This window comes from Silene latifolia, chromosome 7, assembly GCF_048544455.1.
Source record: "Silene latifolia isolate original U9 population chromosome 7, ASM4854445v1, whole genome shotgun sequence".
Classification (NCBI taxonomy): domain Eukaryota; kingdom Viridiplantae; phylum Streptophyta; class Magnoliopsida; order Caryophyllales; family Caryophyllaceae; genus Silene; species Silene latifolia.
The window spans coordinates 111,587,189-111,608,008 of record NC_133532.1 but is presented as its reverse complement, the minus strand read 5'-3'; positions in this window follow the sequence as shown (position 1 = coordinate 111,608,008).

Here is a 20,820-nt window from a genome sequence, read left to right as displayed (position 1 = left end):
CTTAAGGACAGCTAACAAAGCGGTCAGCTGATCATCATCCAATTTAGCACTAACAATGACTGGATTTTGCTCTGTATCGTCTAAAAACGCATATTTAAAATGGGAAGGAAGAGGCTTACGCTCAGGTACCTTTACCTCAATAGCGCAGAAAGTATTTATCATTTGTTCCACTCTCTCTCCTTCAGCGTCGGTGAGTTCACGCTCATCTAATGCAGCTTCAAGCAAATCCAACACGGCATCATTATTCTCTGGGTTATCTGCACACTCATCTAACAGCATCAAAGCTTCTAGTGGATCTTTTATAAAGGAATCCGACCAGAATTCATAAACAGACTCGTCAACAATATCAACTGAATAACAAGTATCCTCTATCATTGGATGAGCAAGTATACCAGGTAAACTAAAAGTGATCGCATCATCCCCCCACTGCAAGAGTCAAACACCCTTGTTTGACATCAATAATGGCCCCAGCTGTACATAAGAATGGTCTTCCTAAAATAATTGGGGTCCTGGTATCCTCAGCTATATCTAAGACAATGAAGTCCACTGGTATAAAGAACTTGCCTACTTTAACAGGCACGTCCTCTAGGATACCTAAAGGTCGTCTAACTGATCTATCAGCCATCTGTAAGGCGATATTAGTCATTTTAAGGTGACCCATATTAAGTTTCTTGCAGACAGAAAACGGCATGACACTGACACTAGCTTCTAAATCACAGAGAGCCTTATCTATCACTTCGTTGCCTATAGTACAGGTAATAGAGAAACTACCCGGGTCTTTCATTTTTGGTGGAGCTTTATTGAGAAGTAAATTACTAGACTCTTCCATAAATGCCACGGTCTCGAATTCACTAAGCTCTCTCTTACACGTCAAAATGTCTTTCATAAATTTCGCGTAAGTAGGTACCTGGGTAATAAATTCAGTAAAAGGGACGGTTACCTGAAGGTTCTTGACTACGTCCACGAATTTACCGTACTGTCGCTCAACCTTAGCATCTTTCAGACGTCCCGGATAAGGAAATCTGGTAACAGTAAGCGGGTTGACGACTTTCTCTTTACCTTTGTCAGAACGTGACATCTCCGCAGCAGGGAAAACGACACGGGAGCGGAATTAGGCTTTGAAATAGAACTTTCGCTGGCACAGGCATTCGATCGAGCACTATTTCCACTCGATCGAACATTTTCTTCAGGCGAGTTACTCGATCGAGGAATGCATACCTCTCGATCGAGTATAGCAGATTTAGCATAGTTAGATCGAGTACCTGAATCACTCGATCGAACGCTTTTGTTGGGCAAATTACTCGATCGAGAAGAACAATCTCCTCGATCGAGAATGTCATTGTTAGCTTTTTTCGATCGAGCAAAGGGTGTATTCGATCGAGTACTTTCGGAGGACATATCACTCGATCGAGAAGAATCAGCATTCGATCGAGCGAGTTGACAATGCTCAGCAGAGGCATCTTTAATTATCTCCTCCAAAATAATTTCCGGGATCTCATCAGCAGTTATATCATCATCTTCCGGCATTTTCGGTCCATCATAGGTAAGACCGCTTCGGATATTTATGACATTGATCGGGTCACAATGAGGTGAGTGATTCACTTGTCTTTGCTCGGATGTGAGTTGCGCGACTTGATCTTACAACTCTTCTATAGCGTTGTCGTCTTTGTCCAACTTTCTCTCAAGTTGAAGTGCTAAATTCAACACCAAAGATTTCAACTCTGCAAGTTCTACAATTGTAGAAGGTGAATCGACTTGTTGTGGCATTGGTTTAGAGGGACTAGGGGCACTTGTCATGGTCAAGTCTTCATATAGTTTAGAGAACGTACGCCTTGCTTGAATTGTTGATAATCACGAACTCGCTCTACATCCGCCATGCAAGTAATAGGGTCATGTCCCTCTGTACCGCATCTACCACAAATTACCTCTTGCTCAATTATGGCACAAAATTGTTCATGTGCACCCGAAGGTTGTACAATCTCCGAATTTTCTAACCTTCCACTGGAACTTTCCACTGCAGCTACTAAAGAATCGCTCACTCATCAACCTCCTTTTGGATTTCCATATTCAGCTACATGAATGGCCATTTCCTCAATGAGTCGCCATCCCTTATCATCTTCAACATTTTTCTGGAATCTCTCTTTGGCTGCATTATCCAACACTGCTCTTTGATCATCGTACAACCCATTATAGAATTGGGTGCATAAGATCCATGGTGGGAAACCATGGTGAGGTACAGAGCGAACTAATTTCTTAAACCTAGTCCAAGCTTCATTTAAATCTTCAGTGGCCAACTGTGTAAAGGTGGTGATTTGGCCTCTCAGCATATTAGTGCGCTATGGTGGAAAATACCTTCTGTGGAAGGCTAAGGCTAGGTAATTCCAGTCAGTAACACCAACAGCTTCCCTATCTAAGTCTCTCAACCATTCCCGAGTGTCATCGGTCATGGAGAAAGGAAAAAGGACTCCCTTGACCCTATCCTTTGTCACCCCGGCAGGTAATGGAATGGTAGAGTAATACTCCTTAAACAACTCTATATGCTTACATGTATCCTTGCCAGGTACCCCCTTGAAGAGATTTCTCTCAACTAGCTGTATATAAGACAGATGGATCCCAAAGGTTCCTGCATCTGTAGTGGGAAGCAGAAAACCTTTAGCCAGAGAATCCACCGTAGGTTCTGAGTGACTAGCGATGTTTGGCATCTTGGCAAACAGGGCTGATAGGAGGGCAGGTATGACAATGTCCTCTTCTAGGACAGATTTCCTGCAAAACTATTAAAGCACTAGACAAAAATGAGATCAGTCTCAAGGAATAAATCCCTCGAGACGAGAGACAAACTTAAATAAAGCAACAAAATTACGCCACCTTCCCGGCAACGGCGCCAAAATTTGATACCGTCGTTTTGTACCAAAAATAAATGCCTAAAACAACTAACAGAAGCTAGTGGAAGTAGGGTCGATCTCCACAGGGAGATGGGAAAATGTCTGCTAAACTAAGCTCGTCTGAGTATCTGTTTCTTGGGGGTTTTAATAGTTTGTTCTAATCTATGGAGGTCAAAAGAGAAAAAGAGAAATGAAGAAGAAAGTTTGACAAATATCAAGTAAAAAGAAATATCTAAGACAGTCGGTTCACCATGATTCTTAAGAAATATAATCTAGGGTCTTAGGTCAATGCAAATTCGATCTACATGGTAGTAAAAAGGTCCTTCCGGTCCGCTATTCGCCCTAAAACAATTCTAACTTAGCTTCCGCCCTCATTAGAACGCTCTAATGTTCACTGCAGGTCTAACCTATTCCAATCTTCCGATCCAGGTCAAGGTGTACCAAGGTTAATTATCTAACCGCGTCGACTCAAGTAAACAAGAAAAATTTAAAGCAGTGATTAACAAACATAGATCTAAATTGCACCAAATTCTAATCACCTATTCATAATTCCCTTAAAATCATGGTTCCCCTATGTCCTAGCAAAGGAATTTAGTTATGCATAATTATCGGGTAAACAACAATGACACAAAAACTAAGAGAAATCAACATAGTAGAAGTCTAAGAAGAGAATAACAAAAGTAGAGATTAAAGGGATGTAAACAATAAAGAAAATAATTAATTAAAGATTAAGAGTAGAGAATACTGATTACAAAGAGGAAAACAACCAAGAATTAGGTTTCCAAGTATAAAGTTCTAAGAGAGTGTAAGGGGAAGAGGAGTCAAAGCAGAGGGAAGAGAAGAGAGAGTTCTCTTATGACTGCCGTCACTCTTATTTATTCCTAATTACAAAAGCAAAATCTCGAAAATAACTAAAAATCCGCATAAAAGATTAAAGCTCTCGATCGAGTAAAATGAAACCACTCGATCGAGAATCTAACTCAGGAAATTGTTCGATCGAGAAGGAAGGGTATTCGATCGAAGACTTCAGGGGACGGTTATCTCGATCGAGTAAAGGCAGAGCTCGATCGAGAACTCCCAAGAGAATAAAGCATTCGATCGACCAGTTTAGGCAGCATAATGGGTCGATCGAGCTATATCAGCACGGTTGGACTTCTTAAACACTTCCGAGGCCACCTCACGCATCTCTTAGTGACAAATTCCAAGCTCCGGCTTCTCCTTATCAAAAATCCATGTGATTGGGACAGGTTCAGGCTTAATTTCACTCCTTTCCGGTTCATACCTGCAATTAATACAATACAAACCAAAGTAGACTATTCGGGGGCATTTGTAGCGAGATGCCACGTAAATAACATAGAAATGTGTGTAAAAATGAGGTAAAAACCCTATATAAAATACACGCATAAGTGGCTTACCACCAGCGAGACCAAGTTTGGCCGAGGGATCAAGAGGGGTAGACATAGGCTTGAAGTTTGCCATGGCAGCGCGATCAAGTAGGTCGGAGATATATTTATGTTGACTGAGAACAAGACCATCAGGTACAGAGTTTACCTCGACACGAATAAAATAGGAGAGCGGACCAAGATCTTTCAAGGAAAATCGTGAGCTAAGAGTAGAAATAAATGCAGCAACAAGAGTAGGAGATGGACTTGTGATGATAATATCATCAACATAAATAAGAACATAAAGCGGGTGATGGGCATCCAATTTAATAAACATGGAGGTATCGGACACCGAGTTAGTAAACCCAAGTTGAAGCAAGAAGGTGAAAAGCTCAGTATACCAAGCTCGTGGAGCTTGCTTAAGATCATAAATGGATATATGAAGCTTACACACATGAGATGGTCGATTTTGATCGATAAAACCAGGAGGTTGCGCCATATAGACGGCCTCCGAGAGAGTACCCTGCAAAAACGCATCATTAACATCTAATTGACGAAGAGCCCAACTATTTGTCACCGAAATAAGCAAAATTCAAACCGTGACCGGTTTTATAACGGGGATAAAGATTTCGGTATAATCGAGGCCGGGTCGCTGATGAAAGCCCTTAGCTACAAGGTGAGCCTTGTGCTTAAGAATAGTGCCATCAGGGTTGTACTTGGTGTGAAAGACCCATTTACAACCGATAATGTTCTGGGTAGGAGAGGGTGGAAAAAGCTCCCATGTTTGATTGGCAATGAAAGCATTATATTGCTCAGTCATGGGCTCATGGCGGCTCTGATACCATGATAGATGAACCATCTCAACCAAAACCTTAAGGTCATGGTTGAGGCCCAATTATTATAATTATTCTTATTACATTCCCTCAGTCAAATGCCCATAGGTCTTGGTGTAATACTACGCTTTTCTAAGTCCTGTTACTCGGCCGAATAGGGCTTACTCGGCCGAGTAATGCGTCGTGTGTTTCTGGTCAGGCTGTTGTCCAGGAATACTCGGCCAAGTATGGTAATACTCGACCGAGTAAGGGATACTCGGCCGAGTATAATCTATACTCGACCGAGTATCCGGTCTGATGGTAATTATTTTTCGCTGTTTGATTAAAGGGGATTAGAGTTATACATTGAGTTTAACAGTTTCACTTTTACTTTTTACAAAACCTAAAACATTTAAACGTAACTCTAATCACCTCTAATCTCTCTCGAGATTGTTGATTGTTCATGAGTCTTTGTTTATTCCTCTTGCGTCGATTGCGTCGGTAAGTCACTAGTCCTATAATTTTTGTCAGTTTCGTCTTTTAGGGTTTTACCCTAGTATTTGAGAATCGGGGAATTGGGATGATTTCATATGGTAATTGGATTTTATGATTGTTATTAGGTGGAGAATTCGTAGAAGAGCAGTTCTAACTTCCTTGTTGACTCATATCAGATTTGTGCTAAGGTAGGGTTTCCCTACTCAGTTGATTGTATAATTGATTTATGATGCGTTGTTGTGATTTAATTGATATGATTAATATTGTTGGTTGATTGTATGATGGAGTATTGGAGTTGAGATGGATTGACGATATTTACGAGGTGCGTCCTCGGTTGAGTGGAGTCACTTGCGGGAGTGGCTTCACGCCCTTGATTCGCCCTTTGTGGAACCCGCCACAAGAGGAGATGTGCACATTAAGGAACATGGGTTATCGCTCGTGTGATGAGCGGGGCTTAGGTGGGCAAGACTGTGGTCCCCCACTGGCGGTGAGGATTATCTGTTGCGGCAGTAATCTGACAGGACTACACAATTAAGTATGTAGTCAGTTATGAGATGAGATCGTGAGTTGGAGATGATTGTGGAACAACTGTTTTGACATTGTTGTATTTTTGTCTTATTTTGATTATGCAGTGAACTGACCCTGTTATTGTTTTGTAAATTTATGGTGATCCATTCGGGGATGGTGAGCAGATTGTGATAGGTGATGGTTGCCTTTAGCTATGGGGACAAGATGGGAAGTCATCACTTCGAGTCTAGCTTCCGCTGTTACGAGTTTAGCTGTTTTGTTTCCAGTTGTTTTAAGACTAGTAAACATTTCTATTAGTTTGGTTTTGGAACAATGTAATCGTTAACTTTATATACTTCAATAAATGTTATGGGATGGTTACTTTTGATCTACTAGCCTCGGGAAACCGAGATAGTAACAGTCTCTCTTGCTAGGGTGGTCTTGGTAAGGCACCTTGGTATGTGAGGGTGTTATAAAGTGGTATCAGAGCGACGATTTTGGAACCTTAAACCAGTGAACCTTATGAACATATGGAGTCCAAATAAAATGAACCCGGGGAGAGTTGTTTGGAGATACCGCAAAGACTTGGGAAACATCTTGAAGTCGCATTGAGGCCCTTACAATTTTGAGCCGGTCAACATGGGGGTGTCTTAGGGATTGTTGTGTGTTTAAAGTTAGGTGTGTTGTACTTGTAGATGTGAATCTTATGAAGTTGTTGGATGAAATGAAAAAGGTGAATTGCGTATTTTGAACATGGTAGTATATGGGAAAGTGAATTGCGTAGTAGAACATGATAGACTTGAGCATGATGTGTGATTTATTACTTGGCTTTTGGAAGGGTTGTAAAGTGTTGGATATAGAAATTGCATGTTTACGTATGTCATCGTAAGTGTATAGGTCGTTTTTGGCATGACTCGACCGAGCAGGGCGGGTACTTAACCAAGTAGGGGATACTCGGTCGAGTAACCAAGCACTCGACCGAGTGTTCGTCTGTGTATACGTAGCAGTAGCTACTGGTTGTGATCACTTGGCCGAGTAAGAGAGGTACTCGACCGAGTGAGGCATACTCGGCGGCCGAGTAACATGTATACTCAACCGAGTGTGTTTTATATGTTTTTGAGGTTGGCTACTGGAGTGGAATAGTCGGCCGAGTAGTAGCATTACTCGACCGAGTAGTCCATACTCAATCGAGTATTTCACCGTACTCGGCCGAGTACTTCTTTGGCGAAGGGTTTTGTTTATTTTGAGCCGTAGGCTATGTGCTTACGTTTCCTTACTTATATCAGCTCAAAATGCCGCGAAAGAGGTCAGCTGCATACATCCAAGCTAAGCTTCTGAGATGTTTGTAGATGAGATTTCCCGTGAGATTGAGCAGCAAGATGCGCTCATGGAGGCACTCAAGAATGTGGGTATGGGAAGTGAGAAACCGGTGGTCGCATCCCATCTAAGCACCATCATTGCTCGCTTCCACCCCTCTACTTATGAGGGCACTAGTGAGCCAAAGCTCCTCGATAACTGGCAGCACGATATGGAGAGTCTTCTTGAAGTCGTGAAGTGTCCGGCAGAGATGGCGGTAGAACAAGTGGCGTACTATCTAAGAGGTGAGGCTGGGGTTTGGTGGCAGAATGTGAAAGAGGATGTCAGAGCATACTACAAGGATTAGGGATACGATGCTATACCATGGGCAAGTCTCAAGAGCACTATTAGGGAGCATTTTGTGCCGGAGCACATCCGTCACAAGCTAAGGGCTGAGTTTGATTCTTTCACCATAGCTGATGATATGACTGTCACGGAGTATTACCACAGGTTCCTAGAGTTGTCACGTTACGCCGAGGATATGCAGTTGGGTCAGCGAGGTATAACTCTCCGTTTTGAAAAGGGGTTGGCATTTAAGATCATGGAAATACTACTAGCTGGGGTGCTTACCGATCTGAAAGAGATATATGCACGAGCTGGGCATGCTGAGAGGTTGGTGGACTTGGCCAAGGAGGCTAAGGAAAGGAATGCTAAGAAGAGAAAGGCGGACAGTGAGAGTGGCAACCAGTCGGGCCACAAGAGGGGCAATCATGGTCAGTCTAGGGCTTTTTCTGGAGGGTTTGGGTATGCAGGGGGATCCCAAACTTGGAGAAGAGGCGGTGGTCGGAGTACCAGTGATAACTCCAACCTTACATGCTTCAACTGTGGCGGAGTGGGTCACAAGAGGCATGAGTGCACCAATACCAGAGTAGGAGGAGCTTTCCGGGGACTTATCAGGGGAACTTTTCTCAGGCTCCGGGCCAAAGCTTTGCTAGCAACAGGCCATCTGGGTCGTGGGGCAATCGTGGAGGATAGAACAACAATAATGGCGGCTACAACGGAGGGTCCTATCAGCGTCCGAGCAACAGTGTGACACAGAACTCGGCAGCTAAGCCGACTACTTCAACTACCACGGTCCAGGGTGGAGGTAAAAAAAGCAGTGGGAAGCTCTTTATGAAGGGCAAGCAGGAGGCAGAGAACGATGCTCATGTGGTTACCAGTACCTTTGTTGTTCATAATACACCATCTTTCGTTCTGTTTGATTCAGGAGCAACCCATTCTTTTGTGTCTAGGGGTCATGCCTTAGCTTTGGGTTTGGGAGAGCATGAACTTGTAAAAGATAGTGTGTTTATACCTTCTGGGGAGTCAGTGTCTTGTTCTAAGCTGTATAGAGATGTGTCCATGTTGGTGAGGAAGGTAGACTTACTAGTCAACTTGTTAGAGTTTCCTATGGATGGGTTTGAGGTCATCGTCGGGATGGACTGGTTGGGCAGGTATGATGTAACACCCGTGAATTTCTCATTTTTGACATTTATAATTTATTTAACCATTCTATTACTTTATTTTATATTTCTAAATTATTTAATTTCACTAATTTTATTTTAAACTTGATTTTAACAAAAGCTATATTTTTATAAGCTTATTTATATAAAAATAAATATTTTTAGTCGGATAATATTAATAACGACAGTAATAATAATAAAGCTCCGTCTTAAATTATAGTGGGTTTAAGGCGAATTTCCGTCTAGCAATAGATCGTCACATTTCACATGTAAGACTATTTTTAATGTCGACCAACCATATATCAACAACACATGTACCTACTCTCTTACACTCTACAACTATATAATCCTTATTATTATTATTATTATTATTATTATTATTATTATTATTATTATTATTATTATTATTATTATTATTATTATTATTATTATTATTATTATTATTATTATTATTATTATTATTATTATTATTATTATTAATTTTTTTTTTTTTTTTTTTTTTTTTTAATATTTTTTTTTATTATAAGGATGCGCGCAGCTTTCATTAAATGAAAAACAAAAGTTTACATGAAATTAGTGGGGAGCCGAGAAACAAGCTGGGCTCCCACACCCTTAGCAACAGCAAAGCTAAGTCTAGTAAAAATGTAAGCGGCCACCCGAGCCCCCGCATCCTGAGATACCGAGAATTTCTGGATCCGCTTGAGCAAGGCAACAGCTGCCGAACCCAATATTATTATTATTATTATTATTATTATTATTATTATTATTATTATTATTATTATTATTATTATTATTATTATTATTATTATTATTATTATTATTATTATTATTATTATTATTATTATTATTATTATTATTATTATTATTATTATTATTATTATTATTATTATTATTATTATTATTATTATTATTATTATTATTATTATTATTATTATTATTATTATTATTATTATTATTATTATTATTATTATTGATGGGGCATATTATCGCACCGCCGACCGGTCAACATATTGAGCAAGGTCAAAGATATCCACAAACAAGTCAACACCTTGGATGACCTGGCAAGCGCGACTGTCATCACTGGGTCTCGGCTAGGCAACTAGCCAGCCGGGATACACATCCGCGTACTCACATCCAAGAGCCCTCGGCATGGAGTCAACAGGGACCGCCGGCCTGCCATGGGTCCCTCGGCCGAGGGTAGAACAGTCTTTCCACCTGCTCTGCCACTTGGCCACTTGGCCACTACGTGACAAAAGATGAAAGTCTATAAATACTCCTCAACCCTCATTAAGGAAAGGATTCGAAAATAATCGATTAAATACACTAATCTGGTATAAACTCCCTTATCTATCTACAATATATTTTGTGCCAAGTAACACAAAACTTAATCCCTTTAAGTTTACTGACTTGAGCGTCGGAGTGAGTTCGCTCGGTACCAAGCCGAGCCCTCAGTTTGTTCATTGTTTCAGGAGAGGCCGAAAGGAAGAGTCAAGCAAAGTCATCATTCTATAAGCTTACGTGGTAACAAACCCCGCTCCGGAATTACACTCGGAATAATTGGCGCCGTCTGTGGGGAATTCAATACTAAAAGCTAGTCAAATCCCTTACAAAACAAAACACAAAACAAAACCCACCCAACAAGCTAAGAAGATGTCAAAACAACAAGAAGTAATTGTGAGCGACGAAACTGCATTCTACCAGGATGACACAGTCCCTCATTCTGAGATCGGGCAGTCCCCCACCGGCCGAGTAATTCAACCGGCGTACGGGATGCCGATACTACCAGAAACATCGCTGCCTGCCGGCCATGTCACTGTCATGGGACATGTGGTCGATGCAGCCAAACTGAAGCTGTTCCTGGACCTGATGGGTAATACGCCGATCACCCCCGCCGCAACGACGGTGACGACAGCACACCCGCAGGTGACCAGGGCCCATAAAATGACTCAGAACAACTTGTCCGGGGCAATACAAGGAGCCGTGCATACTAGGACGCCGGCGGTGCCCGTGGTGCTGGTGGCAGACCGAAGTCCTTCCCCCACTCACGGGAGGACAGCGTCGCCGCCGCAACAACGAGGCCACCCCCGAAGAAACGAAGAAAGAAGTCCGACTTTCCAAAGTCGGACAACAAGAAGCCCTTCCCGCCACGGGGAGAGAAGCCGGACTAGGGCTGCGCGGAGCCGATCGCCACGTGTCATTCGACACGTGGTCAGACAACCCCTCAGTGCCTATGTCCTCGACGTCTCCGTACCGACCAAACTGAAGCTGCCGTCCCTGTCATATAAAGAGGACAGTGACCCAACCGACCACGCCGAGGCTTTCGAGTCTTACATGTCGGTATGGGAGCAGCCTGATGAGGTATGGTGCCGGGTCTTCCCAACAACCCTGCATGGGATGGCCCAGAGTTGGTACAAGGGGCTGCCTAATGGTTCGGTATACTGCTACGCCGACCTAAGGGATAACTTCATAGCCCAATACGCCTGTAACAAGAGGAGGGCCGTGGAGACATCAGATCTCCTCACTATCCGACAGGGGGACGACGAGTCTCTACGAAGCAATGTGAAGAGGTTCGACGCAAAAGCTCAGCAGATCCGTGAGCTAAACACCAAGCTGGCGGCCTTCGCACTGATGAAAGTCCTCCCGAAAGGCGAGCTCAAAAATGAGCTGATCAAGTGTGAGGTCCTCAATCTGGACTCCGCCAGAAAGATGGCTGACCGAGCCGTAAAGGTGGAGGACTATCACAAGACCTGGGTAGGCCACAGTGAGGCCGGGCACCTAGAAAGGAAGAGCCGCCGGGAGAATGCTGATGAAGATCACCGTGAAACGAATCGGTCACGGCCTAAGAGATTTAATAAGAGACAGAACTCGGCGGGCGCCGGGGGGAGTTCGGGACCATACACCCATAAGCGGTACAGCGGTCACACCCCCCTGGTCAAGTCTCCGGCCGAGGTCTTCGCCCTGAGCAAGAATGAAGGGCAAAAGTGGGCAAGACTCCCCAAGACGAGGGCGGAAGGCGACGCAAGCCAATTTTGCGATTACCACGGCCAGCCCGGCCATAAGACCGACAACTGTCGGCATCTGAAGAACGCCATCGAGGAGCTGATCCGAAAGGGGGCCCTCAGCAAGTATGTAGCTGGGGCCCCGGAAACGAGCTCCGACGGGGCGAATAGGAAATCAGTATTCCAGAGGATGGGAGTGATCCAGGTGGTTACCGAAGGAGACGAGAACGGAGGGTCAGCTAATGGGCACAAACGACACCTAAATGAGCTTTACCAAGCCATCAACTTTGTGCCCACCACAGCGATCCCCGCTTCCACCGTCCCCGATATAACCATCGGAAGGAAAGACTACGAAGGAGTCGTAGCCCCCGCTGACGACCGCCGGTAGTCCACCTGGACATATCCAACCACTTGGTTAAGAGGTGCCTAATTGATACGGGCGCCTACACAAACATCATGTTCAGGGAATGCTTCCTCAATCTCTGAAGATTGAGGACCCGAGCCCCCGCACCAACCCACTATACTGACTTCTGGGGCCGGCCTGGTACCCCTGGGGTCAATCAGGTTGCCGGTGATGTTCGGCCAAGACGATGCGGCCAAGAATGTTTTATCTGAGTTCGTGGTCATTGATGGTTCGTCCGCCTACAATGTTCTGATAGGTCGGGTTACTTTGAGCGTGGCCGACGCTGTAATGTCCATCCGGGCCCTGACATTGATGTATGTCTCGGACCGGGGGGAGGCACAAAAGCTCGTCTCAAAGGACGAGAGAGACGAAGTTGTCAATGTCCAAATATCTGCCAGAGGGTGTAACATGCAATCCCTCAAAGTGGCAAAGAAATCAGAGAAGGGGAAGAGCCCATCCTTACGACAGAAGGGTGATCCGATGAGCACCAACAACGTCAGCATGGTCGAGGGAGCCGAGACCGAGCAAGTGGAAATTGACCCAGGACGCACCGTAACTGTCGATGTCGGCCTGGAGCCAAAGTTCAGAGCCGACCTCCTAGACCTGCTGAGGAAGAACAAAGACGTCTTCGCGTACTCAGCCGCCGAGATGCCAGGCGTGAGCCGAGAGGTGATCGTTCACAAGCTGAACGTGCTCTCCAACGCTCGCCCTGTCAAGCAGAAGATGAGGAACTCCTCGGCCGAGAAAGATGAGGCCATCAAGGCCGAGGTAGACAAATTGTTAGAGGCAGGCTTTATCATGCCTTGTACTTACCCTGAGTGGCTAGCAAATGTTGTAATGGTGAAGAAGTCATCAGGGGGTGGAGGATGTGTGTTGATTTTACAAATCTTAATAAAGCATGCCCTAAAGATTGCTATCCCTTGCCTCGAATAGATAGTTTAATAGACGCAACGGCAGGCTACACTATCCGAGCCTCGCTCGACGCCTTCTCGTGGTACCATCAGGTATTCATGGCCGAAGAAGACATGCCTAAGTGAGCATTCATCACCATACACGGCACATACATGTATAAAATGATGCCGTTCGGTTTGAAAAACGCTGGCGCAACTTATACTAGGCTGGTGGACAAAGTGTTTCAAGATAAAAAAGGGCGAAACATCGAGGCTTACGTCGACGATGCTATTGTAAAAAGCAAGTCTGACAGCGAGCACTTGGCCGACTTGAGCGAAACATTTTGTTCACTAAGGAAATACAAGATGAAACTTAACCCAATGAAATGCAATTTCGGTGTCCGGCAGTAAGTTCCTCGGCGTACTTGTCGGCGCCAGGGGAATTGATGCCAATCCAGAGAAAGTCCAAGCAATCTTTGGACCTACCGGAGCCGAGGAATCGAAAAGAGGTTATGATGTTGACCGGGAGGATGGCGGCTCTCGCCCGTTTCATCTCTCGGTCAGCCGACAAGAGCACCCCATTCTTCAAAGTGTTGAAGGGGAATAAAGACTTCAGCTGGGGGGAGGAACAGAGCACAGCTTTCAGGCAACTGAAAGCTCATCTTCAAACTCTCCCGACCTGTCCAGCCGATCTCGGGGGAGACGCTATATCTATACATAGCGATTACCTCGGCCACGCACAATCGATCGTAATCATCGGAGAAGAAAACAAGCAAAGCAACACCCAATCTACTTTGTCACCCATACACTGCTACCCGCCGAGAGAAATTACCCACCGATTGAAAAAGCAGCCTTTCTTTGTCGTCGTTCTTTGCAAGGAAACTGAAACCTTACTTCGACGCGCATCCTGTGACGGTCTTTACCGACCAACCATTGGAGAAAACATTGGAAAAATTTGAACAATCCGGCAGGCTCATCAAATGGGCAGTAGAGCTATCCGGCTTCGGCATTCAATACAAGCCGAGGCCCTCGATAAAGGGGCAGACATTTGCAGACTTCCTGGCCGAGTGCACATATCAAGAAGAACCAAATCCCGAAGTATGAGAAGTATACACCGACGGGTCCTCCACGACGAACAGCTCAGGAGCCGGCATCCTTATCATCAGCCCAAACGGGGACGAGTTTGAGTACGCCTTGAAATTTACCTTCTCGGCCTCAAACAACGAATCCGAATACGAGGTGGTGATAACTGGAGTCGAGCTAGCTAGAGCTGCCGGGACGGAACACATTGTGTTGAAGACAGACTCACTATTGGTGACTAACCAAATCAGAGGAGAGTATGAGGCTCGAGACGACGGGATGGTAAGATACCTGGAAAGAGTAAAAGCTGACACTGCAAAATTGAAATCTTTCCAAATCCAATGCATCCCCAGGTCTGAGAACAACCGAGCCGACGGTCTCTCAAAACTTGCCAGTTCAAGCATCAAGAATGTCAGCCGAACCGTGCTGGTGGATATCAGGAATGCTAAAAGCATCACTGAGACCGTCGGCATGGTGGGCGACATAGAAGCCGAGACGACGTGGATGACCCCGATAATGAAATACAAACTAACAAAAGAGTTACCGGAGGACCGCAGTCTCTCTCAAAAGATAAAGAGGATCGCCGCAAGATACTTGGTGTTCGAAGGAGAGCTATACAGAAGGTCTGTGATAAGACCACTTTTGAAATGTGTCGGCCCAGCCGACGCGGGGCTCATACTGACAGAAATTCACGAAGGCATCTGTGGACATCACATGGGGGCAAGAACGCTAGCCCACAAAGCTCTTCGAGCCGGCTACTTCTGGCCTACCATGCTTGAAGATTCCAGAACTAAGACCAAGAAGTGCAAGAATTGTCAGATGCATGCTCCGGTGATACATGCACCTTCCCGAGACTTGCAGCCAGTACTTATCCCCCTACCATTTGCACAATGGGGGATGGATTTATTAGGGCCATTTCCGACGGCCTCCGGAGGAAGAAAGTACTGATCGTCGCCGTTGATTACTTCACCAAATGGGTCGAAGCTGTCGCAGTACCTGCCAAAACCACGGCGGCCGTAAGAAAGGTGATTTGGGAGAACGTCATAACTCGATTTGGGTTACCCCAAGTCATGGTGTTTGACCACGGCCGAGAGTTTTGGAGTGACATGGTGATGAACTGGCTAGAAAAGCTCGGTATCAAGTTTGCATACTCCTCCGTCTGCCACCCTCAGAGCAACGGGCAGGCGGAAGCAGCTAATAAAACAATCCTAAACGGGCTAAAAAAGAAGGTTGAAGATCTAAAGGGAAGGTGGGCTGATGAACTACCCGGCGTCCTGTGGTCCCTTAGAACCACGGAGAAAGAAGCAACGGGATACAATCCATTCCACCTTGTCTATGGGTCTGAAGCCGTCCTACCAATTGAAGCATCGGTGCCGACATTCAGAACGCAAACCTTTAACCCAGTCGAAAATGAGGAAGGCCTGAAAGCCTCTCTAGACTTGGTCGAAGAAAGTCGAGACACGGCACGGCTCAACTTAGCCGTTTACCAAAACAGAATGAGAAGAGCCTACAACCGAAGGGTCCACAAAAGGGACCTAAGAGTAGGATATCTAGTCCTAAGAAAGTCGGCCGCCACCAACAATGGAAACATCCATGGCAAAATGACGGCCAACTGGGAAGGACCCTACAAAGTGGTTGAAGAAATGAGGCCGGGTACATACCGGCTGACAGACATGGAGGGAGTGCCTCTAATGAGCCACTGGAACACCGACAATCTTAGAAAATACTTCGTATAGCGGCGGAGGTGTCCGAGACCGTTGTGGGCACCCCAACGCTTGATTATATCTAATGAAGAATATTTCAAGTTTTATATCAAAATGAAGTGCCCCTCCCATAGTCATACCAAGATATTTACAACAGCAGTCAAAACGTAAACTCGATCATCTCGGCCAAAGCCGCGGGTGATGAGGGAAACGCGACTTGCCCCACAGCAGTTGATCCAACATGCTTAGGAACGTATAAGTACGGTTGAGAAACGCAAATCGGACGCCTCGGCCAGGCCGAGAGTGAAAGAGGAAGCGATCAACACGTCTCAGATCTGACGTCTGTCGCGCCGTAACCCCGATTGCCTCGGCCAGACCGAGAGTGACGGGGACACAACGACCGATACGCTAACATGTTCACAACGGCGGTTGGGAAACGCAAATCTGACCGCCTCGGGCGGTGGAGGAAGCGACCGACACGCCAACATGTTTAAAAACGTTAAGTACAGTTGAGATACGCATTCTAACTGCCTCGGCCAAGCCGAAGGTAGAAAAAAAAAAAAAAAGCGATCAACTAATAACGAAAGAAGACAACTCAGATGAAAATGAGATAAAGACCTCGGCCAAGCTGGAGGCAAAATAAGCAAACTCTTATTAAAGTATTTACAGGTAATACAAGAAAGAAGTCGACGGCCATCCCCATTGGGATAGCCTAAACACAACCTACCAAGAGTTTACAAAAAGAGAAGGAACAACAAAAGGTTACAGACATAAGACATTAAGTGCCAAAAGATGGCAGGGAGGTGTAGATACCTCGTTTCTGCACCTCCCGCAAACCACCCGGTGATGATTGGGCCGCATGTTTGATACGCGGAACGATTTGTGACAATTCGTAAGATTATCGTCAAGTGATTGCTCAAATATTAATGTCTACCTCTTAGTTGTCATCTACGTCCCGATACGGTCGTTTTGACAGTAATTAGAGTACATTCGGAGTCCGGGCCTAAAACCGTCTCCATTTTCTGATAACCGTTAAATCCCGAGTCAGAATGTTCTGGAATGTTCCGGATATTTCTATTCCATATTTCATAAATCTTATCTTTTGGTAAGCAATTTCCCGTAATATTCTCAAAAGATATTAAGAAAAACCGGATTATTTCCGTCCTACCATAACTCAAACACGGAAATCTTTCTTCAGCAGGAGGAAACCACTTGGGAACAGACGCAGCAGGTGCTGCGCCTCTTCCAAGAGACGCAGTGGCTGCTGCGCCTCTTCCCAGGCCCTTTTCTGCATGTTTCTCGTATCTTTTTCATATCTTTCCGAGATTCACTTCGAAAGAGTCTCCGAAACCCTAATTCCTTCACGTGATTAGTATAAATAGGAGCCTTCGCTCCTCATATTTCTCACGCGAGTGTCCGCCCTTCTCTTCTCCCTTTGCATTCTAGACTTTGTTCTTACTTTTTGGCGTCTACGTGCTTGAACTTTCGACCACGTAAGCTCAGATCTTTCTGAGTACCAGCCTCCCCGTTTGCATGACCGACCAATTTGACCAACTACACTCAATCAACTTAATTAATTAATCGTTTTCCTCTTACGAGGGCACTTTCTTTGCATTCGCGTCGAGCATCACTAATCGATATCTTAGTCCTTCTCGTTTCGTCAACATGTAAGTCTGAGGGTGTATAATCCTTATTTATTTATTGTATTTATCTTTTGTATCATCAATTGTAAGGTTTACGTCGAAAATACCATTAAAACCGATTTCTAAAACTATGCTTTAAAACCTCTTTTTACGGATTTCCAGTAGATAACCGTCGAGAAAGGACGCAGCAACTGCTGCGCCTCTTCGAAGGAGCGCAGTTCCTGCTGCGCCTCTTCGTGAGGCTGCCGCGGTTCCTGCTTCCTTTCTTCTTTGTTCGTCCTCTGTTATTCGTTCCAAAATCCTTTCTTTTGTTTCGTTTGTTTGTTAATTCTTCGCCATAATAGTATATAATTCATATGTATGTTGTAATCATCATTCATTAATATGTTTTAACCATCATAAGTCCGACTTAAATCCCTTGTAATCTCATATTCGCGGGTTTTCGTCATTAAATTCAATTCCAGGTTGTAGAGATTCGATTCGTCAATATTGGGTTTCTGGAATTCGTCTTTGATATAGTTTACATCTGTTTATTCACATGTTCATCGTATATTAGTCATTAATCCATCGTATCTAACTTAGTTAATCGATTTAATTCGTTTGACTCATTAATATTTTTCACTTCTGTCATTATTCCATCTTATGTTAATCCGTTTAATTCCGTCTTATTCACGTTTTACTGTTTTCATGACCCATTCATATGTTAAATAACCTATTAATCACTTTCATCCGAGTAAATATCATCAATCGATCATTAAGTCACCAATTAACATTAACGGCTTGCAATTACGGCTTCACGACGGGCCAGAGCCACGGAATGGACGCGTCTGCGCGCCTATTCAAAGGACGAGCTCTGCTGCGCCTGTTCCTGGCTGAGTTCTGTCCCTGAACTCCGTTTCTGCCTTGACCTAGTTTGTTTAGACTACGTATTAACTAACTATTATTCGTAATATCACCTTCTGATCCGTTCGTTAATTTATTTCTTTCTTTTATCCTTTTTATCAAACTATCCGTTTTTAAAGGTATTTTCGACATAAATCGCCTAATCCAATGTAATTAATGTGATTTTCATTATTGTAATTCATAATTATTGTATTTCTTTTATTGTTTGTATGTTCTCACATGTAAATGAGCATTAAATCCTACTTCGACCCAATTGTATGCTAATTACGTGTCAACCGACTTAGTCTAATTCTCACATGCTAGGATTAAAACTTGGATGTTGCATTGCATGCATATAGCCGACGATATATCAAGTACGAATGATGTCCCTAATCATTAGTAGAGGCCGCTATCGAGGCGGGCGGGATTAGGTGTTCGATCAAAAGAGCTTCCTAATACGCACCCTCACCCCTTACTCCAGATATCTGTGAACACCCGTGTTCATTGGCATCCACGAGAGTCATTCTAGACATAGAATGCTAAGGGTAACGATTGCTTAGTGTTCATGTCTCTACTTTGTGTCTTGACATGACACGAGGTACTCGAACGGTTCCAATTTCCCATAAAAATTGGTGGCGACTCCATACAAATGCAAACGCTTGTTTCCCAAGCGCCCCCGTGGGCCCCTGCTGTCCACAGGAGGAAAGGCTCAATATTTAGCCCCCGAACAGCTGAAGCTATCCGAGATGCCGGGTGAATCTCGTGACGACCGCCCGTCTCCCTATGCCTGATTCTGCTCGCCATCAGCAGCAGTAACGACATCACCATCAGTGGGCGACCCAGAAGCCGACTTGGCAGCTTCAGCTGCCTTTGCCTTCTCAGCTTCCTCCCTGGCCGCCTTCACCTTTTCAGCATGGGCCGCCTTCTCCGCAGACCTCTCTCAGCGGCCTTCTTAGCCTCTGTCTCCTCATGACCTTTGCATCCGCATCAGCCACCTTATCATCAAGCAGCTGGTCGAATTTTTGCCATGGGAAGGAGCCGTCAGGAAAGAGCTCTCTGATTACTTCCCTGGTAGCTTCTTCGGCCTGGTCCCGGTATTGGGCGCACATGTTAGGGATGACGTCAGTTTGGAGCGTCTCAATGTCCTCCTCCCTCCGGGCGAGGATAGCCTTTGTGTACCTGTGTGCCTTCGACTGAGCCAAATACAGAGACTTCCATTCTTCCCTCTTAGCAACAGCAAAGTCGAAAGCAGGCTGAAGCTTGTCCCGCTCCTCCCGCAGCTTAGCGGCGTCAGCCTCCGTAGCCTCAACCTTGGCCCCCTCGGCTAGGACCGCCTTCTCAGCATCCTCCTCGAGCATTCGCTCAGCGAGGAAAACCTTTTCGGCGGCCTGGAAGTCCTTCTTTGCCTTCTCGGCCTCTTGCTTAGAAGCATCAAGCTCAAGCCTAAGCCATTCAAGCACAGGGGCAGCTTCAGCCATGACCTTTTCTTGCTCCATAATGTGAGCATCGGCCACGTCAGCCCACTTCGCCAGCATCTTCCTAATCTGGGCGGCTGACGGCTTCGGGGAGGAGGAGACGACGGCGGCATTCTTATCACCCGTCTGCACAGGCCGCTTCTCTAATCGCCATTCAGAGGGGCCGGTAGACGGCGGCAGTTGATCTACAAAAAATTCGGACAAAGCATCCATGTCAACATTCATTGACATACCAGAGAGCCTGTCATCAGGAACGCCTAATGAACCAGCTAAATCTGAGCCACAGGTTAGATTTGTACCAGGCTTGGCCTTCTTGGTTGGAGGACCCATTTCTTTGCCGGCCTCGGTAGCAGTAGCAGCGGCAGCAGCAGACGCTGTCTTATTTCTCTTACGTAGAAGAGGAGATTCCTCTGCAACGGTGACCTCCTCATCGACGTCAACGACGACCACCACCTTCTCCTTTTGGACTGCAGGGATTGAAGGTTGAACTGAAGTTGACGCCGTCGCCGCCGTAGACGTTGCACTTGACTTTCGGCGTGGCACGTTACCGGCGATCTTCCTCTGAGCCGCCCCCGCATCCAAAACCTTCAACTGCTGCTCCATGAGTTCGTTTGCGGCCGGTCTGCGATCACGTGCCGCGGCCTTAGGATGCAACTCAACAACTCTCCTGTTCTTGTCAAGTCCCAACCTCTCGAGGATGTCAACAGACAGTTCCGGGCCAAAGCGGTCTGCAAAGGAAACGAAGCAAGAGTTAAGTAAAAGAAATAAATCAAAGTTCAAAAACAGAAACATTAAAAGCAGAGATGGGCCTCACACCGACCCCACTCACCCTGTTCGAGGGCGGTATGAGGCCGACGTGCTGAGCGGCT